The sequence below is a fragment of the Octopus sinensis genome, linkage group LG3 (assembly GCF_006345805.1).
Source record: "Octopus sinensis linkage group LG3, ASM634580v1, whole genome shotgun sequence".
Classification (NCBI taxonomy): Eukaryota; Metazoa; Mollusca; class Cephalopoda; order Octopoda; family Octopodidae; genus Octopus; species Octopus sinensis.
In genome coordinates, this window is record NC_042999.1 from 60,258,703 (window position 1) to 60,285,884 (window position 27,182).

Here is a 27,182-nt window from a genome sequence, read left to right on the forward strand (position 1 = left end):
TGCCGCTGAGGGCGACTTTGCCTTTCATTCTTTCGGAATCGGTAAAATAAGTACCAGCAGAACATTGTGATCGACTTAACACCTCCTCCGAAATCACTGGTCTTCTGCCAAAATTTGAAACCAGTATTAAGATTCGAACAACAAACACGATAAATATAGGTCAATACACGAAACTCTCGGCTTGCAAATCATTTTGTAACTCCTAGCGATTAACAATGATAAAATATATGTAATATTTCAACGTTGATTGGATGGTTCACATGATGAACTTCGTTAATCGATTTCATTTTATAGTATTCACCTATTTCTTTAGCAATCAGAATGTTTTCTCTAAAGAGAAACTAATTGTACATTTGGTTGGTGCGTCTCCAATTCCTTCTACGCAGATATTAATCTGCTTCTAAATAAGTAAAGGAGCTGTGTATACATTTATTGGTTTGCCACAGTAACCTCGATTTAACATATTTATCCTTCACATATTATCTCTCTTATCTAATTTATTCTTCGCTGATAATTTTTTTACTTACTTTTTCTGACAAAAGGAATTTTCTCTGGAGCAAAGCTAGATATATTTTAGTTATTTTCTAAGCTCTTTTACTTATCCTGCTTTAGTTCTAAGTAATCGTACATCGATGAAACTTGATTATCTCTGTCCTGCTTCTGAACTAGATTTCCTTTTTAATTTTGTTATTTTATTCAATCACGAGAAACACAATCGTGTTCTTATCTGTTCATATGTATGTGTGCACGTTCATGACTGGATATGAATACGTGCATATATATATATACATATATGTATATATATATATATATATATATATATATATATATATATATAATATATATATATTATATATATATATATATATATATATACATATATGTATATATACAGATAGATAAGTTTCTTTATTGGCCACACAGGGCTGCACACAGATGGGACAAGTTACAAGGTAGAGCTGTTCTTTTGGGGGATGAAAAAACAAAAAACAAAAGAAACAAAAAAAAAGAAAGGGGTGGCGTAGGTTTTCGATCAAGAGGGATCATAAAAGGGAAGAAAAGAACAAAAAAATAAAATAAAAAATGAAATAAAAAATTAAAAAAAGAAAAAGAAAAAAGAAGAAAAGGAAAAGGAACAAAAGAAAAGAGAAATGAAAAAAAGAAGAAAAAAGGGGAAAAAAGGGGAAGAGGAAAAAAAAAATATATATATATAGATAGATAGATAGATAGATGAGTGTGTGTGTGTTTCTTCGTGTGCATATATGCGACTTCCTTTCACGTACTTTCACTTTTACTCGTATATTACATTATTAGCCAGCTACTAGTTACACCTGCTTCTTAGATTTTAGTATAAAAATCTATGATATTCACTAATCTATTTAAATCTAGAAAGAATGTTTTATAAGCTTCCTGCGTATTAATAAATCTTATTAATATTAATATTGATTTATTGCAGATTAGTTGTCTGGTATTTTTGTTAGTACATCAATGTCAATGGCTATTAATATTAGTGTAACATATAGTGTTAGAAATGAATGGTAGAAATGGTTGCATTCCGGACACTACGGATCATAACCTTCTAGTTTTTAGATATTTCTTCTTTGGGCGGCTGTCTTTAAGATATCTTTTCTCTCTTCCGTTTACTAGTTATGTGCTGATGGCCTGACTTGAAATAAGAGAAACACTTTTTCTTCTTTGATTAATCCAATAATTCTTAAGGGATTGCACTGCGTGGGCTGAAAAGGGGCAAACAAATTGCCAAATTTAATAATTAAAAAACTTTCTTTTATCATATTGCTTGTCTTGTGTATCATACATGATGCACTAGACGCATTTTCCTGGCGTCCATTCATCGTATATGTTGTTTATTCGTTTCCTGTTTCAGCCACCAGAGTGCCCTGAAACTTATAAAGGAAAAGCTTTATATTACAAAGAACATAAGAAACGAGGGAAGACAGGAAACACGCTTAGACATTTGGGACAAAATTACGAAAATGCTTTAGATAAGCAAAGGGCTAAATTTTCTAACACTAAAATGGAGAACGAAGAATCATATGAATGCAAAAGTTATATGTTTTTCTTTTCATCGCTAAAGAAGGAACACAAATAATGATACGAGTATTTTCATTGGATGAACTGATATCACTGAGTTTGAGAACTATTGGGCTAAGCTATAAAAAAAAAGTCCGTTATCAACTTAATTTCTAATCTCTCTGAGATCAGCTTGGTCATGCTTGCTTTTATCTTTGAGCCAAGTATTAAGTTAATTAAATCGATTACCCATCTCTCCTAAAACCTCAGATCTTGTGCCAATCATAGATATGTTTCTTCAACATACAAACAGAAAAATGAGGACAATAGTGAGTGCCTTCCCAGTGCAAGATTTCATTAACCATTTCTCTAATGATTGAAGTCTGAGAATGAAATAACAGAGATATCAACGGCTTTGAAGTATAACTATTTATTGTTTCATAATTCCTATTGATTTAGAATCCACACAAAATCACTGATTTGTTATTTCGCAACACACAGCACAATCAATGAATACTCTGTTACAATCATATGTATGAGACGGAATACAAAATTATTTGTTATCATCAGTTAAACAGTGAATATCTTAATTTATAATGAATAATATATTTTCGTTTGTCTCATTCAATATTTAGCAAAACTACTTTAAAATTGAGAAACTATATACGGGCAGCAACACTAGTGCACCGTCTTAAACACAGACAAAAGTCTTTCTATAAAGCAATACACACTATATAACCAAATCTAAAAATCATAATTGTTACTTAGCTTTAAACATATAAACAAAGTACACGTCATTAACACTGGACACGAAACTTAAATATATTAGACATATTGCCTTAATTTTTAAGGCAAGGCACTGTATTTGTACAACAGATAATTTGAACATTTACATATGCGTAGGAGTGGCTGTGTGGTAAGTAGCTTGCTTACGAACTACATGGTTCCGGGTTCAGTCCCATTGCATGGCACCTTGGACAAGTGTCTTCTACTATAACCTCGGGCTGACCAAAGCCTTGTGAGTGAATTTGGTATACAGAAACTGAAAGAAGCCCGTCGTATATATATATATATATATATATATATATATGTGTGTGTGTGTGTGTGTGTGTGTGTGTGTGTGTATGTTAGTGTGTCTGTGTTTGTCCCCCAACATCGTGTCGAGAACGAAGAAGATTTTTTGAAACTTTGCGTAGGCCTCTGAGCAGATATCGTCATGGTTTTGGCAAAATTTGATGCAGATTCTCTGCCCAATTTTCTCCGTCATGGTCAATGCGACGATCACACTTTTCTTCCAAGCACTGCTGTAAACAGTGGAAGTGAGCTAAAGCGCTAAAACTTAGTGCACATGAACAACAGGGTTCAAGGTAAGTATGTACCTAGCGGCTTCACTCACCGTGCTTTAACTGGTAACCGTCCGGATACTTATTGACCAGCTCACGTATGAGCACAAAGTCATCCACATCCATGTAGAATAACCTCATCTAGTTTACCATCAACCCCTGAACATTTTCCAGACTTGATTTATTTAATAGAAATTTTGAAATTTCTGTATCTTAGGATTATTATCTATTTCTTGAATAACATGGAGAAATGTTTCTCTGTTTTCATCTCTTCTGAGTAGATTGTGAAAAAAAAAATCTGTAAAGTTCTCTATTCCTCTCTTCAGAATGACTTAAACAGCTTAAGTATTGTTAAAGTAAATACACATGTTGAACGGAAAGCAGCAGTAGCAGACTGGTGAAGACCAAACATCTGTCTTAATACGCGGCAAATTGTATCAGAGTCCTTTTCTGATTATCAAAAGATAGTTGAATTTTTGTGGACCCTTACACATTCTTCATTGTCGTTAATTTTTTCTTCATCATTGATTCATGGTGCTTCAATAAATTCCCCTGACTTCAAAGGTTTCTTCTTGCTGAGTAAATTAGAATTGAGAAATTTCTTGTGTAATTAATAATTGATGTTTTAGAAGCACCCATTTTTGAGTCATATGCATCGAACCAATCTTTGTGCTTGTGTGCCACGAATCCTGGTTGCTGGCATAAACTGTTCCTTTTTTAATTTTTATTTTTGAAGTCTCATCATCAATCAAATTGGTGATAAACATGCTAGAGCTTCACAAAATATGTAGATATTGTTGGATCGCTAAGCTTATGAATATTTAGCCATTTTGAAACTTTTATGCTATTTGTTGCACCAATTACGACAAACAACACAAAAAGCTAATAAAGCGGGTTGCTGCAAAGTTTACAATGGAAACTATGTGTCAACCAGCTTCAGCTTTGCCAGCACTGAGGAGTGATTTGTTCAATATGTAGCACTAAATAAAAATTTAACGCTAGAGAGATCACGGGTGTCACGTTTGGGCTGAAGGCGTCTCCAGGTAACTTTACGCTCGTGTTGTCAGTAGACCACTGTATAGCCTGTTACATGACTCAGCACGGAATATTGCTGCAACAGGCGTGGTCCATAACTATTCATTTCACATACGGTTGCTGTCGCCACCTACGCTTGCTATAAAACCACTGGTTAACATGGCTTTCTCGCCAATCAGCCAATCAGTGCAGAAATAATAACATTTCTAACATTTTGTAGAAAAGAGATGAAATTTCATCCGTTGAGTGAACGATTGCTTACATTGGATGGTAACTCATCTAACCAAAGAGTTACGTTTTGCGTTTTGTTTTATTTTTCCTGATCGGAAACTGAAATCAGCCCTCTCTCACGGAAACTAGAATATATAAATATGAATCACACACACAGATATATATATATATATATAATATATATATATATATATATATATATATATAATAATATATATATATATATATATTATATATATATGTCAATACGGAGCAAATAATTCAGAAGGGAATATTTGTGAAGATCTATACTATTGACTCTATTAATCTAGTGTAACAATTTAAAAATGATAACAGAATTAATAATATAGGCGATTGTAGTACCCTGCCAAAATCATTAAATAACTGAAGGATTAAAATTAATCAAAGGACATACAAAGCATGTGTACCTGCTGGAAATAAGAGTCAAAACTCTTATTTAAATCACCAAAATACGATTTAAATAAGATTTTTGACTGTTATTTCCAGCATGTAGACATACTTTGTATCTCCTTTGATTAATTTTAATATATATATACATACATACATGCATACATACATACTACATACATACATACATACATACATACATTATATATAATAATATATATATATATATATATATATATAATTTATTATTATAGAGGGCATTATACATACATGCCAGGAGGCATTCTACATACACGCCATACGCTAAGAGGGACAATCATCATTTCTACCAAAATATTACTAATCTTCCTACGAATGCAATTTTCAAAGAAAGACATTTAAAAATATATAGACCTGTATCACAGTGATTTCATACTTACGTAATCATCAGCAGGCCTAATATACTATAAATAACAACGACCCTGCTTCGCTTAAGCCGATCAGCTAACTGATCACATCAAACGAAGCACATGGGTGAATTTATATATATATATCCGATGATGAATGGGCAAACATTTACGAATTGCATTTCGGGAGAGGAAAAGTTTTTTCGGAATAAAAATTTAGCAATTAAGGACAACTACTTAATAAGGAAAACTTAACAAGAAATTGTCAGGTAGATAGCGTAAAAACCTCATAAGAGAAAAATTTCGAAAATAATTATTTCTTATTGAACATATTAATTTATATATAGAGGGCATTATACATACATGCCAGGAGGCATCTACATACACGCCATATGCTAAGAGGACAATCAGTCATTTCTACCAAAAATATTACTAATCCTACCGAATGCAATTTTCAAAGAAAGACATTTAAAAATATATAGACCTGTATCACAGTGATTTCATACTTACGTAATCATCAGCAGGCCTGAATATACTATAAATAAACAACGACCCTGTTTCGCTTAAGCCGATCAGCTAACTGATCAACATCAACGAAGCACATGGGTGAATTTATATATACTATATCCGGATGAATGGCAAACTTTTACGAATTGCATTTCGGGAAAGGAAAAGTTTTTTCGGAATAAAAATTTAGCAATTAAGGACAACTACTTAATAAGGAAAACTTAACAAGAAATTGTCAGGTAGATAGCGTAAAAACCTCATAAGAGAAAAAATTTCGAAAATAATTATTTCTTATTGAACATATTAATTTATATATAGAGGGCATTATACATACATGCCAGAGGCATTCTACATACACGCCATACGCTAAGAGGGACAATCAGTCATTTCTACTACCAAAAATATTACTAATCCTACCGAATGCAATTTTTCAAAGAAAGACATTTAAAAATATATAGACCTGTATCACAGTGATTTCATACTTACGTAATCATCAGCAGGCCTGAATATACTATAAATAAACAACGACCCTGCTTCGCTTAAGCCGATCAGCTAACTGATCAACATCAACGAAGCACATGGGTGAATTTATATATACTATAATATAATCCGGATGAATGGCAAACTTTTACGAATTGCATTTCGGGAGAGGAAAATTTTTTTCGGAATAAAAATTTAGCAATTAAGGACAACTACTTAATAAGGAAAACTTAACAAGAAATTGTCAGGTAGATAGCGTAAAAACCTCATAAGAGAAAAATTTCGAAAATAATTATTTCTTATTGAACATATTAATTTATATATAGAGGGCATTATACATACATGCCAGGAGCATTCTACATACACGCCATACGCTAAGAGGGACAATCAGTCATTTCTACCAAAAATATTACTAATCCTACCGAATGCAATTTTTCAAAGAAAGACATTTAAAAATATATAGACCTGTATCACAGTGATTTCATACTTACGTAATCATCAGCAGGCCTGAATATACTATAAATAAACAACGACCCTGCTTCGCTTAAGCCGATCAGCTAACTGATCAACATCAACGAAGCACATGGGTGAATTTATATATACTATATCCGGATGAATGGCAAACTTTTACGAATTGCATTTCGGGAGAGGAAAAGTTTTTTCGGAATAAAAATTTAGCAATTAAGGACAACTACTTATAAGGAAAACTTACAAGAAATTGTCAGGTAGATAGCGTAAAAACCTCATAAGAGAAAAAATTTCGAAAATAATTATTTCTTATTGAACATATTAATTTATATATAAGGGCATTATACATACATGCCAGGAGGCATTCTACATACACGCCATACGCTAAGAGGGACAATCAGTCATTTCTACCAAAAATATTACTAATCCTACCGAATGCAATTTTTCAAAGAAAGACATTTAAAAATATATAGACCTGTATCACAGTGATTACATACTTACGTAATCATCAGCAGGCCTGAATATACTATATAAACAACGACAACGACCTGCTTCGCTTAAGCCGATCAGCTAACTGATCAACATCAACGAAGCACATGGGTGAATTTATATATACTATATCCGGATGAATGGCAAACTTTTACGAATTGCATTCGGGAGAGGAAAAGTTTTTTCGGAATAAAAATTTAGCAATTAAGGACAACTACTTAATAAGGAAAACTAACAGAAATTGTCAGTAGATAGCGTAAAAACCTCATAAGAGAAAAAATTTCGAAAATAATTATTTCTTATTGAACATATTAATTTATATATAGAGGGCATTATACATATGCCAGGAGGCATTCTACATACACGCCATACGCTAAGAGGGACAATCAGTCATTTCTAATTCTACAAAAATATTACTAATCCTACCGACCGAATGCAATTTTCAAAGAAAGACATTTAAAAATATATAGACCTGTATCACAGTGATTTCATACTTACGTAATCATCAGCAGGCCTGATATACTATAAATAAACAACGACCCTGCTTCGCTTAAGCCGATCAGCTAACTGATCAACATCAACGAAGCACATGGGTGAATTTATATATACTATATCCGGATGAATGGCAAACTTTTACGAATGCATTTCGGGAGAGGAAAAGTTTTTTCGGAATAAAAATTTAGCAATTAAGGACAACTACTTAATAAGGAAAACTTAACAAGAAATGTCAGGTAGATAGCGTAAAAACCTCATAAGAGAAAAACTTTCGAAAATAATTATTTCTTATTGAACATATTAATTTATATATAGAGGGCATTATTACATGCCAGGAGGCATTCTACATACACGCCATACGCTAAGAGGGACAATCAGTCATTTCTACCAAAAATATTACTAATCCTACCGAATGCAATTTTTCAAAGAAAGACATTTAAAATATATAGACCTGTATCACAGTGATTTCATACTTACGTAATCATCAGCAGGCCTGAATATACTATAAATAAACAACGACCCTGCTTCGCTTAAGCCGATCAGCTAACTGATCAACATCAACGAAGCACATGGGTGAATTTATATATACTATATCCGGATGAATGGCAAACTTTTACGAATTGCATTTCGGGAGAGGAAAAGTTTTTTCGGAATAAAAATTTAGCAATTAAGGACAACTACTTAATAAGGAAAACTTAACAAGAAATTGTCAGGTAGATAGCGTAAAAACCTCATAAGAGAAAAAATTTCGAAAATAATTATTTCTTATTGAACATATTAATTTATATATAGAGGGCATTATACATACATGCCAGGAGGCATTCTACATACACGCCATACGCTAAGAGGGACAATCAGTCTTTCTACCAAAAATATTACTAATCCTACCGAATGCAATTTTTCAAAGAAAGACATTTAAAAATATATAGACCTGTATCACAGTGATTTCATACTTACGTAATCATCAGCAGGCCTGAATATACTATAAATAAACAACGACCCTGCTTCGCTTAAGCCGATCAGCTAACTGATCAACATCAACGAAGCACATGGGTGAATTTATATATACTATATCCGGATGAATGGCAAACTTTTACGAATTGCATTTCGGGAGAGGAAAAGTTTTTTCGGAATAAAAATTTAGCAATTAAGGACAACTACTTAATAAGGAAAACTTAACAAGAAATTGTCAGGTAGATAGCGTAAAAACCTCATAAGAGAAAAAATTTCGAAAATAATTATTTCTTATTGAACATATTAATTTATATATAGAGGGCATTATACATACATGCCAGGAGGCATTCTACATACACGCCATACGCTAAGAGGGACAATCAGTCATTTCTACCAAAAATATTACTAATCCTACCGAATGCAATTTTTCAAAGAAAGACATTTAAAAATATATAGACCTGTATCACAGTGATTTCATACTTACGTAATCATCAGCAGGCCTGAATATACTATAAATAAACAACGACCCTGCTTCGCTTAAGCCGATCACAGCTCTGATCAACATCAACGAAGCACATGGTGAATTTATATATACTATATCCGGATGAATGGCAAACTTTTACGAATTGCATTTCGGGAGAGGAAAAGTTTTTTCGGAATAAAAATTTAGCAATTAAGGACAACTACTTAATAAGGAAAACTTAACAAGAAATTGTCAGGTAATAGCGAGCGTAAAAACCTCATAAGAGAAAAAATTTCGAAAATAATTATTTCTTATTGAACATATTAATTTATATATAGAGGGCATTATACATACATGCCAGGAGGCATTCTACATACACGCCATACGCTAAGAGGGACAATCAGTCATTTCTACCAAAAATATTACTAATCCTACCGAATGCAATTTTTCAAAGAAAGACATTTAAAAATATATAGACCTGTATCACAGTGATTTCATACTTACGTAATCATCAGCAGGCCTGAATATACTATAAATAAACAACGACCCTGCTTCGCTTAAGCCGATCAGCTAACTGATCAACATCAACGAAGCACATGGGTGAATCTATATATACTATATCCGGATGAATGGCAAACTTTTACGAATTGCATTTCGGGAGAGAAAAGTTTTTTCGGAATAAAATTTAGCAATTAAGGACAACTAACTACTTATAAGGAAAACTTAACAAGAAATTGTCAGGTAGATAGCGTAAAAACCTCATAAGAGAAAAAATTTCGAAAATAATTATTTCTTATTGAACATATTAATTTATATATAGAGGGCATTATACATACATGCCAGGAGGCATTCTACATACACGCCATACGCTAAGAGGGACAATCAGTCATTTCTACCAAAAATATTACTAATCCTACCGAATGCAATTTTTCAAAGAAACATTTAAAAATATATAGACCTGTATCACAGTGATTTCATACTACGTACTCATCAGCAGGCCTGAATATACTATAAATAAACAACGACCCTGCTTCGCTTAAGCCGATCAGCTAACTGATCAACATCAACGAAGCACATGGGTGAATTTATATATACTATATCCGGATGAATGGCAAACTTTTACGAATTGCATTTCGGGAGAGGAAAAGTTTTTTCGGAATAAAATTTAGCAATTAAGGACAACTACTTAATAAGGAAAACTTAACAAGAAATTGTCAGGTAGATAGCGTAAAAACCTCATAAGAGAAAAAATTTCGAAAATAATTATTTCTTATTGAACATATTAATTTATATATAGAGGGCATTATACATACATGCCAGGAGGCATTCTACATACACGCCATACGCTAAGAGGGACAATCAGTCATTTCTACAAAAATATTACTAATCCTACCTAACCGAATGCAATTTTTCAAAGAAAGACATTTAAAATATATAGACCTGTATCACAGTGATTCCTCTCCCGAAATGCAATTCGTAAAAGTTTGCCATTCATCCGGATATAGTAATATTAAATTCACCCATGTGCTTCGTTGATGTTGATCAGTTAGCTGATCGGCTTAAGCGAAGCAGGTCGTTGTTTATTTATAGTATATTCAGGCCTGCTGATGATTACGTAAGTATGAAATCACTGTGATACAGGTCTATATATTTTTAAATGTCTTTCTTTGAAAAATTGCATTCGGTAGGATTAGTAATATTTTTGGTAGAAATGACTGATTGTCCTCTTAGCGTATGGCGTGTATGTAGAATGCCTCCTGGCATGTATGTATAATGCCCTCTATATATAATTAATATGTTCAATAAGAAATAATTATTTTCGAAATTTTTTCTCTTATGAGGTTTTTACGCTATCTACCTGACAATTTCTTGTTAAGTTTTCCTTATTAAGTAGTTGTCCTTAATTGCTATATATATATATATATATATATATATATATATATATATATATATATAACAGTGTAGCGCAAAACTTTTGTTAAATATATATATATATATATATACATATAACGGGAAGCTTTATGAAAATAGACAAAAGACAAAGGCAGGTTTACGGAAATAAACAAAAGACGAAGGCAGATGGAATACAAACAAACAATTGTATTAGTATGGCGCTCAGGAAATATAAATAAAACAAGTCTTTAACAGAAAGATACACAGAGAAAAAAACACAGAAAGAAGGAGAGAAAAAAAATATGCGTGCAGAAGCTAGCGAATCAACATGGCGATCTGATTTCGGCCAGAAGTCAAAGATCAAACATGAGACGCAAGAGCAAAATTAGGGGAGATAATAGGGTTGAATAACCTCGCTCCAACATAAGAGTGTGTGTGTGTATGAGAAGAGTGTGTGTGTGTGTATGAGAGAGTATTAGTGCGTATGAGAGGTCTGGACGTGTGTATGTATATATGACGTGATGTGTAAAGTCGTATGGTGTAGTGTAGAGAGAGGAGAAGTGGGGGGAGGGGGAGGTAAGGGGGGAGGGGGAGAAAGAAAGGGGAGAAGAGGGGAGAAGAGGAGGGTGAAGGGGAAGGGGGTGAAGGAAGGAGAGGAGAAGAGGAGGGGGGAGAAGGAAGGAGAGGAGAAGAGGAGGGGAGAGGAGGAGGGAGGATAGAGGGAGAGAGAGAGAGAGAGAAGGGGAGTGAGGGAGCAGAGAGAAAGAGGGAAGGGGAAGAAGGAGGGAGGGAGAAAGAGGGAAGAAGGGAAGAGGAGTAGGGTTGAAAGGATGAAGGACTGAAGAGAAGTAGGGGTCGGGGGGAGGTTAGATGAGGAGGGGGGAGAGGGGGGTTAGATGAGGAGGGGGGAGAGTTGAGACCAAATGGCGTATAAGAGCGAAGAGAGAAGATTAATTCCTGTTCACGGCACAAACGGGAATCCGGATGGCCTCTGTGTAAGGACAAACCGAACACAGACAGGTGTTGCAAGGGTGACCGGTGGAGCGGAAATGGCGTGAGACCGGTGTGTCGTTCGCAAGGCGGATGTCACGAAGGTGTTCCGCGAACCGGTCAGCCAAGCGGCGTCCCGTTTGTCCGATGTACAGGGAATGGCAGAGAGAGCAAGAGACGCAATAAATAATATTGCTGGAGGTGCAGGTGAAGGAGTTGATGATGCGATAGGGTTGATAATGGGTGCCAGTGAGGAGGGTGGTGTTGGAGAGGTAAGGGCAAGTGCGGCAACGTGGGCGGGAGCAGGGGAACGACCCAGATTGGGAGGTAGGGTCAGGGAAGGAGCTATGGACCAAAAGGTCTCGAAGGTTATGGGCTCGTTTGAAAGAGGGGAGGGGTCGGTTAGGGAAGAGGTGTGAAGTGGACGGGTCGGACTGGAGATGACGGAAAGCTAGAAGAATGGTGCGTTAGAGAGGTAGGGTCGTGGGGTGGTAAGTGAGGGGAAAGGGAGGTGGGAGACTACAGGGCGGGTTCGGGGAGAGAGAGCAGATACACGGTCCACGGAACGTGCTCTGGCAAGGGCGGTGTGGATAGTGGTGAGGGGGTATCCACGTAGGATGAAGTGGTGAGCCATACGTTGAGACTGAGTCTCAAAGTCATGGTCGTCACTACAGAGCCTACGTAGACGGAGGAATTGGGAGTAGGGGATGGAAAGCTTGGTGTGTTCTGGGTGGGAGGAAGAGAAGTTGAGGTATGAGTGTGAGTCTGTGTGTTTGTAGTGAATGGAGGTGGTAAGAGTGGAGTGAAGAATGCTAACCGAAATGTCGAGGAAGGAGACAGAGGTGTTGGAGATAGTGGAAGTGAAGTGGAGGGCTGGATGAAAAGATTGAACGAAAGAGAGGAAGGAATCTAGATGTTCACGGGAGAGTGAGGTGGCACCGATAATGTCGTCAATGTAACGACCATATAGTTCAGGAGTGGGACCAGTGAAATTAGAGAATATTTGGGCCTCAACATAGCCAACGAACAGGTTCGCATAGTTGGGGTAGAACTGATGGTAGAACTCGCCCGTGAACGAGAAGCAGTTAAGAGTAAGGACAAGTTCGGCCAGACGAATGAGTGTGGAGGTGTCAGGTTCCGAGTTGGAGCGGAGGTCAAGAAAGTGTTGAAGTGCCTGCAATCCTTCGTGGTGAGGGATAACGGTATAGAGGCTCTGAATGTCCATAGTAAAAAGGATTTTGGAGGAGCTGGGAGGAAAGGAGAAAGAGTTGAAAAGCCGGAGAGCATGGTTGGTATCGTGGATGTGGGAGGGAAGAGATGACACTAGGGGGCAAGGACACGGTCGAGGTATTTAGAGATGAGCTCCGTGGGGCAGTTACAGGCGGAGACGATGGGGCGGCCAGGGTTGTTGGGTTTGTGGATTTGGGGGAGGAAGTAAATGGTGGGGGTACGTGGGGTTCACACAATTAGGTTGGATGCGGTGTGGGGGAGACGGGAGGACGAGATGAGGTCGCGGACAGTAGAGGATACCGTCTGTTGGTAGCTACGTGTGGGGTTAGAGGACAGAGGGGAGTAGAAGGAGGTGTCATTGAGTTGGCGGAGAGCCTCGGCCCTGTAGAGGTCCGCGCGCCACACCACTACAGCTCCACCCTTGTCAGCCGGTTTGATGATAATGTCAGCGCGCCGTTGGAGGGAACGAAGAGCTGAGAGCTCAGCCGGGGAGATATTGAGGCGGCGTTGGCGCCTGGAGAAGTTGAACCGCTCCAATGCACGCTGACAAGCGCCCACGAAAAGATCCACTGCTAGGAACTGGCCGGGGGCAGGCGTCCACGGGGATGGTCGGCGGCCCAGGTCAGTGAAGCAGTCCTCTTCGTTGGATGTGGGTGGTGAGTCGCGGTAATGCGCACCCAACCGGACGCGGCGCACAAAGCTGTGGACATCAACTCGCGTCTGGAATTCCATACAGGATGGAGTGAGGGGGATGAAACGCAGACCCCTACTATGGACGGAGCGTATATATATATATATTATATATATATATATATATAGCTGTGTGGTAAGGAGCTTGCTTCCCAACCATATGTTTCCGGGCTCGGTCTCGCGGCATGCCATCTTGGTCGAGTGTCTTATTCTATAGCTTCGAGCCGACCAAATCCATGTAAGTGGATCTGGTAGACGGAAACTGAAAGAAGCCCGTCATGTATATATATATATTCAAGGGTTGGACAAAATACCTAGCATCATAGCATCATAATTTCGAAATATTTATAACACTGTCAAAAGCTTGTTTATTTTTATGTTTTTTTTATTTATTATTTGAACTGCTCAATATGTTTTGCTAAAATTGCTGTTTCTTTTCATATATCATCAGAAAAAAGTAATTAAAATTCATTAAAATGACAGATCTATCAAACTTTCAAAGAGGTCAAATTGTTGTTGATCGTATGGCAGGCGCTACCATAACGAAAACAGCCGAAATGTTTGGTGTATCCAGAAGTACTGTCTCGAAAGTAATGACAGCGTTTGAGGGAGAGGGAAAAACGGCCTTGTTGAAGCAAAACTCCGGAAGAAAACCAAAACTTTCAGATAGACCGTCGGTCTCTTACGCGAATTCTTAGAAAGGATGACAGAAGTACAGCTCTCAAAATGACTGCAGAGCTTAATGACCACCTTGAGAAATCATTTTCCACAAAACCTGTTCGCCGGGAGCTGCGCAAAGCCGGATTTCACGGGAGGGCTGCAGTCAGAAAACGACTACTTTCAAAAACAAACATTGCAAAGTTTTCAGGGTGGATTAAAAACCTACAGAATTGGTTCCTAGAGCAGTGAAAGAATGTTACTTTCTCGGACGAGTCATCCTTTAACTTATTTCCGGCCACCGGCCGAGTATACGTGTGGAGACAACGAAAAGAAGCATTTGACCCAGACTGCCTTCTTCTAACTGTTAAACATGGAGGAGAATCTGTGATGATCTGGTGATGGGGCTATATCTTGGAAATCTGCCTTTTCTCTTCATGGCAGAATAAATAGTCAAGACTATTTAAGCATTTTATCTGATCAAATTCATCCTATGTTTGCGGAACTGTTTCCGCAGGGAAATACAATCTTTCAGGATGATAATGCACCAGTTCACACAGCTAAAGTTGTTTACTGAATGTCACGAGGAACATTCTAGTGAAGTTGAACATCTTATCTGGCCACCATAGTCCCCAGATCTCAATATTCTTGAACATTTTAGAAAAGCAAGTAAGGAATCGATATCCATCCACCACCATTACTTCAAGAACTGGAGACTGTTTTAGCTGAAGAATGGACAAAAATTCCTTTGGAAACAATTAAAACTCTGTACGAGTCCCTACTTCTTAGAATTCAAGCTGTAATTATTGCCAAAAGCGGTCCTATCCCATAATAAAATTAATTTGTTTGAAATTTTAAGGTGTTTCCATTATTTTGTTCAATCCCGTAACTTAGCGATTCAGCAAAAGAGACCAATAGAGTAAGTACTAGGCTTATAAAGAATAAGTTTTAGGGTTGACTACTTCGACTAAAAAACCTTTAAGTCGGTACTCCAGCATCACGGCAGTCAAAGTGACTGACACAAGTAGAAGAAGAAACGAATGTTATATATACTCGTTTGTATTATGAAATATTAATTCTAACTGACACAGCTAAATCAAGTATAACGTTTAAATTTTGTTAACATTCCCTCAAATATTGATGTAGATATCTAACAGTTCAGCAGACGATAACACATTTTGATATTAGAATGAATTACCAGAAACTCTGCTCCAGGCTTTATGAGGCTGTTACACGCATATTCATTGCATTTAATATTACGCGTAAATTAGGTAACGATTAATCTTCCGAAAGTGATAAAACCGTGCAATAATATCTGATAGATTAACTGAAATGATACCTGGTAGGTTTAAAACATGAAAAGAGAAATAAGTGTATAGGATTTTATTAGATCGAATCAATGAATATTAAGCACCTGGCTCATTTATTTTAAATGAAGAAAAGCTGCGAAAGGAAGAAAAAAAGATTGACCTCAATCTGATGTATATATATATATATATATATATACACATACGTATTAACTTGAGGTGATTTTGTGTTTTTAGCTATTTACATATATCTTACCGTGATATATTGCAAAAAATATACAGGGACTACAAAAAAGATTCACACATATGTCCTCACATATATGCATGTATGTGTGAAAATGTATGTAAGCATGTACATATATTTATGTTTATATCTGTTACAGAATTAGGCCTGCAAGGATCCGTGGGTGTGTGTGGTGAGATGCTTGCTTCCCAAACATATGGCTCCGGGTTCAGACCTATATAGCACCTTGGGCAAATGCAATGCCTTCTGTTGTAGCTTCGGGCAGACCAGTGCCTTGTGAGTGGATTTGGCAGATGGAAACTGAAAGAAGCCTATCGTATAGATACATATATATATATATATATATATATATGCGTGTGTACACGTGCTCGAAACATGGCGGTTCGGCAAAATAGACCGATAAAATAAGTACTAGGTTTGTAAAGAATAAGTCCTGCGGTCGAGTTTTTGTACTAAAACAACCTTTAAAAGTGGTGCTCCAGCATGGCCACAGTCAAATTACTGAAACAATTACACACACATGGACACACACACACACACACACACACACACACACACACACACACACACACACACACACACACAGGTGTAAACTTTGAATGTTCATAGCAGTCAATAATATTAAAACTGTTTATCAATTTGTTTGAATGTACAAAGTTCATTAATTTTAGTGGTAGTCGACAAGTCATACTGAAAAAAAACAAAAAAAAACAAAAAACAAATGTGAAATGAAAATAGTGAAAAAAGAAATTTGGTTTACAGTTTCTCTGATCTTCTTCTAGTAGACACTTTCGCTTGTAGTGGTATGTTTGGGATCAGATGTATTTATAATTCTTTCCGCGAGAGGATCTGATTTTTGATTCGTTAAAATACTCTGCGCAGTAGATTTGAAAAAATTAAGATGTATAAACAAGAGACATACAGTTGATTGCCTCGTATATATAAATATTCAATCTGAAGTGTACCTGTTGATGACGATTTTATCTAGCAAATTATCTTATTTGCTAAACTAAAATTAGAAACCAATTGGTCCAGGAAACTAGATGGTAAAAGTTTTTATTGTTCATTTCGTTCCTTTCGGAATTTTATCCCTAATTTTGTGGTTTTAGAACCTAGCTGTTCTTTCTAGCGTGATGAATGATGAATCCCATGAGCGGATTCCTCTTATGTGTATAAATGTACACTGTATTATATATATAAAACACGTATATGTATGTATATGTATATGTATATATGAATATATATTATATACACACGCATGCACGCACACATACATACACACATAAACAAATAATACAGCAATATTAAAATACTATACAATATAAATTCTGGGTTTATCAAAATTATCTCCGCTTCTATGCCATGTATCATAACTACCAAATGGCAACGAAGATCAGTGACACCTGCTTAGCTGAAATACATTGAAATTCTTACGATAGATCAAGGCATATATAGATGGTACTAACATCTATTGAGTTAACTAATGAAGCTTGCACCTGGCAATGTAATAAATCTAGGCCTGCATATATTTTATTGGTAATGCTTGGCCATGTTAATGTAAAATTATATGTGGAAGATATTAACACACATAGCAAGACTTCAGAAGAATGTCTGCCAACAAAATTCTATGTAGGTGGCATTTAGTAAATCAAGGGAACGGAAAAGAGACATTCGGATATAGATTTCAGAGAAAGATAGGTAAATTTTATCGTTCATCATGATACGTGTTCAATTATATCTAACGTGTCTCCCCACCACAATCACCATTATCACTGACGTCACCGTTATCGACTTCATTCCCAATACTGACGCCACTATAAGCATTAACATCATCGTCAGTCGCACCACCATCACTACACTCAGCATCGAAACCAATAACACCGCCTCCACAAACAATATCAATAATAGCGAAGCCACCAGTAGCAGAAGAACCATAACCAAAAACGACAATAAAAATCCGCGATTATTATTAACACCACCACAAGGCGGCTAGCTAAGTAAGAATCGTTTGCGCGCTGGGCGACATACTTAATGGTATTTCGTCTGCCGCTACGTTCTGAGTTCAAATCCCGCCGAGGTTGACTTTGCCTTTCATTCTTTCGGGGTCGATAAATTAAGTACCAATTACGAACTGGGGTCGATATAATCGATGTAATCGACTTAATCCGTTTGTCTGTCCTTGTTTGTCCCCCTCTGTGTTTAGCCCCTTGTGGGTAGTAAAGAAATAGGTATTTCGTCTGCCGTTACGTTCTGAGTTCAAATTCCGCCGAGGTCTACTTTGCCTTTCATCATTTCGGGGTCGATAAATTAAGTACCAGTTACGCACTGGGGCCTATGTAATCGACTTAATCCCTTTGTCTATCCTTATTTGTCCCCTCTATGTTTAGCCACTTGTAGGCAATAAAGAAATATGAAATGCTTAGTGGTAGTTCGCCCGTCGCTACGTTCTGCGTTCAAATTAAGCTGAGGTCGACTTTGCCTTTCATCCTTTCGGAGTCGATAATTTGATTCCCAGTGAAACACTGGGGTCCATATAATCGACTAGTCCCTATACGCAACAAATTTGAAGCCTTGTGCCTCCAGCGGAAAGGATTATTAACACACCAACATAACGACAACCACTACCAATAATAATAAAACGACCAGTGGTGCCACTGCAGCTACCTCTTCTGCAACGAACAGACTACAGAGACATTGCTACTCACAATATTGTATAGAATCCGCCTCTCACAAACAAATAATACACTATAAATTGTAAATTCTTCTGTAATGTAATAACAATATCACTCATTAAATATCAGCGCTCTTTTACGACTAAGTAACAATAGTTAAGTTCCTTAACTTAGAGACTCTGTGGCATCAATTCAGTCAATAAGCATTGCGCTTTCGGAAATGCTTATTATCAGGAAACGTGAAGCAGAAATACACATGACAAAATAAGTCATTTTCTGTACAAAATAGTAAACGAATTGCAGTCATGCACGTGGTGCGAATGAGTTTAGTGACACATTAATTTTAAGAATAAATTATGAAATGATGGAAATGTGGCTCACAAGATTTCTCAGCGAATATGTGAGAATTTTAGAACCACGAAGAAACTTCCTCAATATTTTATTGTGTTCCTTTTGGGCCCTTTCTATCTTCTCAACACTAAATAGCCAGAAGCAAGATTCTCTCAAAATGCACAGCATAGGGAGAGGAAAGAGAAACTCCGTTTGAACTCACCGTAATGTTTGCTTCATAAATGATACTCTATGGTAATTTGCAAGATTACTACTTTACTAATTATGTAGCTCTTAACAACAATGTTAAGATGTCACCTACAAACCTATAGCAGAGTAGAAGGAAAATTAAATAAGAAACCAAACGAATCTGTCACTCAGCACCTCACAACAAGCGTTCGAAACGTATCTGGCCTGAGTTTTCGTATGACTCCTTCACCGTAATAACTACAGCAGTGAAGCACACAATTTTGTTTCCCTCTTCACAGCTATCTGATCAAGAATTTTAACTACCCAGAATTTCCGTGTCCCCTCAGATTCTCTCGCCCTCAGTTTCACAACTACCATCATGTCAACCAGACCCGAAAATATTTTTAGACAAATGCAGCTCCTGGTATAAATAAAAAGCTTCACTGTCACACCACCTTTGCAAATAAACGGAAGCGCAACTGTTTCGTCACTTTTACGCGACAGAATTTGCATATCACGAGATTATGCCACCTTCCGGATACCCCACCTTCCGGATTCTCAGCGCACACAGAAAATCTCGCAAAACCATGAAATTATGTTAACTTAATGTTAACAAACTTCACCCGTAACAAGTATATTCTCAACAAAACATTTACTATACTAAACGTTTAGTTAGGATGCTGGATTCGCCATTAAGTGAATCTAACATCCTAACAAAAACAAAAAGTGTTATAGAAATACTGACCAGACTCTTTCATACAAACCAGAGTACTAGCAATCAAATCATTCTTTTATTCTTTTACTTGTTTCAGTCATTTGACTGCGGCCATGCTGGGGCACCGCAGGCGAAATGCTTAACGGTATTTCGTCTGTGTTACGTTGTGAGTTCAAATTCCGCCGAGGTCGACTTTGCCTTTCATCCTTTCGGGGTCGATAAATTAAGTACCAGTTACGCACTGGTGTCGATATAATCGACTTAATCCGTTTGTCTGTCATTGTTTGTCCCCTCTGTGTGTAGCCCCTTGTGGGCAGTAAAGAAATAAGAATATCTGTTTAGCAATCCAATCATCCGTCTATGGAAACTTCCATTTTTAAGTATTTACGATTGGGGTTGATATTTGCACATTTAGTAGGACATGGAATCTAAGGTGATTACTTGTTTTCTTTTGTCTCAATGGCTTGTATGAAGATTGCTATTGATAGTATTAATTGTGTGATGAAATGCAATGTAGGAGGCAGCTACTTTTTGCTTGTGGACAATGTCCTTCCCTTAATTATTTTCAATATATTTATCACGCTTAGAATATCATATAAACTTGTTTTTGTTTTGTTTCTTTTTTTTCTTTTCTTGCGTTATTGATATTTGTAGATTTTCCTGTTAGTTTGTTAGCATAGGCGCAGGAGTGGCTGTGTGTTAAGTAGCTTGCTTACCAACCACATGGTTCCAGGTTCAGTCTCACTGCGTGGCACCTTGGGCAAGTGTCTTCTACTACAGTCTCGGGCCGACCAAAGCCTTGTGCGTGGATTTGGTAGACGGAAACTGAAATAAGCCCATTGTATATATGTATATATATATGTTTGTGTGTGTGTGTGTGTGTGTCTGTGTGTGTATGTTTGTCTGTCTGTGTTTGTTCCCTCAGCATCGCTTGACAACCGATGCTGGTATGTTTACGTCCCCTTAACTTAGCGGTTCGGCAACGGAGACCGATAGAATAAGTACTAAGCTTACAAAGAATATGTCCTGGGGTCGATTTGCTCGACTAAAGGCGGTGCCCCAGCATGGCCGCCGCCTTTGCTAAACAGATATTCTGCCTCCTTTTTCATCCTAAACGAGACCCACAGGAACAACCACCACATATATGTTCTTCTTTCGTAAAATTGATGGTGACCTAAGAAGGGAGAAGCAACCTATTTCTGTTTACTATTCACTTTACCACAGATTCACACAATATATCTTGCCCCAAAAGTTACGAGGTCAGTTTCACTGAGTCTCTGAACTCAATAAAACTGACTACATAAGCATAATAAAGTTTCACAGGATACATCAAGCTTGTTTACTGCGTTCCCAGATGTACGTCAATAAGATTAATTTCCTTGTACCTTAATCGTAATCCGGAAAGCATATTAATGATAGAGCAATTTCAAGTTTTCTTGAGTAGAAACCATCTCAATCGTAGAGAAAGAAGCAGGAGACACGCTGTTTAAATTTATGGATTGTCAATTCCAGTCGTAATTTCTGATTTAGCCAACAGGGAACAACAAAGTCCTTGTGAATCAACTGTTGAGCAACCAATTCAACATTGTCCATAATTTCACAGCTGAAAACCCTTTGCCCAGACCAGTATATTAAACAGTGTAATCTTAGTTAGCAGCATTCAAAATCCTATGCAAGTATACTCCAATTTCTACGCATTTGATAATATACATCTGCGAAAGAAAGGCTTGCAGACCGAACTTTCACTTACATTTCAGGCAGATCGTCAAGTATATAATTGGTATTACATACTGAAACTCTAATCCGTTACAACCTGTAATTAAAAGAGTCCCCAAAAGGGCAAATGTATTAGGAATATTGTAAGTTTAAATTTAAGGATATGATAAACCAAAATACCATCAGCAGCAACAGCAGCATCAACAGCAACAGCAAAGTGGAGGCGCAATGGCCCAGCGGTTAGGGCAGCGGACTCGCAGTTTCGATTCCCAGACCGAGCGTTGTGTGGGTTTATTGAGCGAAAACACCTAATGCTCCACGATGCTCCGGCAGGGAGTGTTGGCGACCCCTGTTGTACTCTTTGGCCCCAACATTCTCTCACTCTTTCTTCCTGTTTCTTGTCCCTGACTTCCTACGCAACCGCTGAGCCTGGATGCGCATTCATCCACCCGTCGATGCTTTCGGTGTCGGGGGGTGACCTGCTTTCTCTTCTGCGGGTCTTACGAATAGCAAAGGACCACGATTCGGACTTCTCCCATCTTGCGAGCTCTGGGACGAAGACCGCTTCGCTCAACAGCAACAGCAACAGTATCAACAGACACAGCAGGCATATCACTTACAATCAACAGCAATAGAAATGCTCGAATAACTGTCACGAACATTAAAAACTCTCTTTAGGAGACTAGGCCATGGCCAAAATTAAATATATATATATATAGCGGAGATCGCGGTCAGAGGTTCGCGGTTTCGATTCCCAGATCGGGCGTTATGTGTGTTTATTGAGCGAAAATACCTAAAGCTCCACGAGGCTCCGGCAGTGGGGTGGTGGCGATCCCTGCTGTACTCTTTCGCCACAACTTTCTCTCACTCTTTCTTCTCTTAGCCTGCTCGCTTAGCCAGCGGGGTGGCGTCATTTGAGGGCTAAAACAATGCGAAGCGCATTGTGACCAGCGATGTGTAGCAACATCTGATAACCTGGTCTGTACGTGATCCCGTGATATACATAAATGTGTGTATGTATATATATATACATATATAATATATATATATATATATATATATATATATATATATATATATATATATGTTTATATACATATATAATATATATATATATATATATATATATATATATATATGCATAAGTGAGTGTGTATGTGCGGGCGCGCATGTGTGTGTTTGTGTATGTATTATAGGGTGTAGCTTCTGCATGCTGTGCGATCTTTAATAATAAATACGATCTGCAATCGAACACACCGGAAAAATGCAACCAGTTCCTTTTTCCTATTTTTCAAGAATAAAATCTCTTCATAGCCAATAAAAGAGAATGCCATAACCGGTTTCGATTCTAGTTTGGATGTTTTTCAGATGCCACACACATTTGTTTGTCCATGAAGCAATATACCTTAAAAATCTTTATATAGACTCTGCCATTAAGAACCTCACTAAAACGCTAATTCCGATTTGCATATATAATGCATCACTGGCAAGTGGTTGATGTATAAACAGTTACATACGGTATGTCAGCAGTGCAAGTTACATAAGTAAATGTAGGATATATATTTACATAGAGTAGTATAACAACGTGGCATGTGTAAAGAATATAGACCAGGTTTGAAACCATTCTTCATGGTGAGATTATTAAAATTAGATTTGAATTCACATATCTCAGTATGCAACACACACATTGTGTGTATGTATATATGCATGTATGTACGTATGTAAGTCTGTCTGTCTATATGTATGTGTGTGTTTATATGTATGTGTAAATTAGTGTTTGTGTACATTTGAGACAGGTATTTAAATAGGCATGACAAATTTTTATTTGGTATATGTTTGATATTTAAATAATAAAATGTATAATATTTTCCCCTGTAGAGTCTCTGTGCTAAAAAAAGTTTAAATATCATAAACAAAAATTGGTAGCATATAAACTCCAATTTCCTTTTCAAAACTTTTAGCAAAACATTAATGAGTTTATAGAGAATAAACTAAAAGTAAAAAGAAAAAATAGAGGAAAAAGGAAACAAAACAAAAATTAAAAAGAAACAAAACTACAGCAACAACAGAAATAACAAGGAAATATTTCGTAAAATAAAGTTATACTAGAGATTATGAAGAAATAAATTTGAAAAAGAAAAAGGAAAAGATGAATTAATATACAGAAACTGTGGCGAATTTGCCTAAAGCGCAGTAAAGTAAATAAATATTCATGCATTTTCATGAAGAGAATCTCTGTTCAATTTTAATACGCTTCTGTTTGTTTGAATATATGTTTAAATTAACAGCATTTATCTCTATGTTATATAGTTTTTCTATACGACTTGAAGTGAATTAAAATCTATCCTCCACCCCGCTTCTTCAACATTTTATTACAGAATATCTGTGACTTTCTGGTTATGAAATTTATAACTCTGTTATATTTTCTCCTACTCAACAAAATTGTATGTATTTTTCTGTCCTTTATCTTTCGTTTTATTAATTTCCTGTCATACTGTCGTGACAGAAATTTTTGCCGCAGAATAAAATTAGATATTGCCAGAGACTAAAACTATAATGGGGGGCATCAGGACACACTCATTATGTTTAGAGTTTAGAACCTCATCACTTTCGACCAATGGTTATAGTGGTGCTGGTGCTAGTGTTGATATTATTATCATTATTGAGTGAGAGAGCAGTGCATGCCATCAAAGTGACACTGGGGTAAAATATACGAAGCCCAGTATACTCATCATGACTACCCATCCGATAAAGGTACCCCAGGCACATGCATCACAACCATATGTGCGCGACATGGTGATCCCATATCAAGATAAACAGCGCATGACCTTGCAGGTGGGTCCCTGATTAAGGATTGTTTAAGGATGTTGAACGAAACACGCATGTTTCCAGAGGTGAATAATCCAAACCCCAAAGAATCCCTCTCAACACATTGCTACGATGGTCCCCAACTACTTCTGCTCGTGATCAGAGAGGCACACATCGTCAGCCACTAAGGGACATGGTCAACTGGTTAAGGTGAAACAACTGACAAGTAAATCTGTAGTATTGAGCCGAATATTTGCTGTAGCCCATCTTTTATACCAAGGCAAAACAATGTACGTGATAACACTTCCAGTCACTTAAGCTCAGAAGCCACGAGAGCCACTACCTGGTATTGCATCAGGGCATTTATTATTATTATTATTATTATTATTATTATTATTAGTAGTAGTAGTAGTAGTATGAGTAGTAGTAGTAGTAGTACTAGCAGCAGTAGTAGTAGTAGTAGCAGTAGCAGCAGTAGTAGCAGTAGTAGTAGTAGTAGCAGTAGTAGTAGTAGTAGTAGTAGTAGTAGTAGTAGTAGTAGTAGTAGTAGTAGTAGTAGTAGTAGTAGGTGGTGGTGCAGTAGTAGCAGTAGCAGCAGTTGTTTTTTGTTCAAATGTGTTTCCACCAGGATTATGATGTTCTTCTCTGGAGAATTGCACACATAGGAATTCCTTATAAAGTGTCGCACCGCGTCAAGATGTCAGAGTGTAGTCTGAAAGCAATTGGCTTTTATTCCGTCTAGGCCGAGCGACTGCCTTACACATGCTATTCACAACTTCCAAAGAGGCCGGAATGTATCTAGCAGAAGGGCCTCACTGCTGGACGATTTCCGTCTGCTCCTGATATATTCGTGTCTTTTAACACAGCAGGTTCATAAGAAATACTGTCGGATGAATTTCAGCAGTAAATGAATTGCTTTTCACAATGTCATACACTAAGTATGATACACAGACGACTACTCACTCATTGAATTCATCCACTTGATGACGAGGGAAAATGTTAATAGAAAAGTCTTAGAATAATTCATCAGGCGTAGGAGTGGCTTGCTTCACAACCACATGGTTCCGGGTTCAGTCCCACCGCGTGAAACCTTGGGCAAGTGTCTTCTACGATAGCCTCGGGCCGATCAAAGACTTGTGAGTGGATTTGGTAGACGGAAACTGAAAGAATCCCGTCGTATATATGTATATGTATGTGTGTGTGTGTGGTGTGTGTGTGTGTGTGTGTGTGTGTGTGTGTTTGTGTGTCTGTGTTTGTCCCCCAACATCGCTTGACAACCGATGCTGGTGTGCTTACGTACCCGTAAATTAGCGGTTTGGCAACAAAAACCGATAGAATAATTACTAGGCTTACAAAGAATAAGTCCTGGGGTCGATTTGCTCGACTAAAGTCGGTGCTCCAATATGGCCACAGTCAAATGACCGAAACAAGTAAAAGAGTAAAGGATACTTTAAATAATACAAAGGTTTGTGGTGGGTGAAATAAGAATGTAAATATATTCTTTCTATGCAATTAAAGAGGAAGGGAGTTTTCTAACGACACATTCCACGATTTGTAGATGGCTGCTCAATGAGGACGTATCCGGCTTCTCTCGCCAAACTATAGAATAGATCAAGTGCTATATGAAGCAGCCATAAATTAGGCTAGCACTGTGATGGACAATCTACTTTGCATATTCATGCTTTTCATAGTTCCTATTTATGTAAACAATATCTATTTTACGAATAGCAAAATGTAAATCAAAGGAAATACAATTTTAAATATTAAAGCGCTTCACTGTGGGTGAAATAAGAATGTAATAACTCTCTTTCTATGCAACCAATGTGAGGAAAACAGTATAATGAAGTCTTTTGACGGACTGTTTAGCAGTTTGTTGAACTCTCTTCAGAGTGGTACTGGGCGTCTTTCTCCAATGGGTAGTATACTTCGGCTACCGCATAATGCAGGTATAAATTGTGCTAGCACCGTGGTGGATAGTTTAATTTGTATATTTTTATCTTTGGTGACTCGTCGGTAAATAATATATATTTCTTTACTACCCAGAAGGGGCTAAACACAGAGGGGGACAAACAAGGACGGACAAAGGGATTAAGTCGATTACATCGATCCCAGTACGTAAATGGTACTTAATTTATCGACTCCGAAAGGTTGAAAGGCAAAGTCGACCTCAGCGGAATTTGAACTCAGAACGTAACGGCAGACGAAATATGATTAAGTATTTCACCTGGCGTGCTAATGTTTCTGCCAGCTCGCCGCCCTTCAGTAAATAATATATATTTTGCTCACAGTCCGTGGGCGCATGAAATAAGATGGAAAAAATATGCTGAGCAATTACTAGCAGGCAGTTGGATAAGTAACATTAGGAGATATCTGATTTGTGCACCACAGAGTGAGAATGACAGAGCAAAGCTGCAGCTGTTGTTGCTCAGTAAATTTCAATCCCGTGAAAAA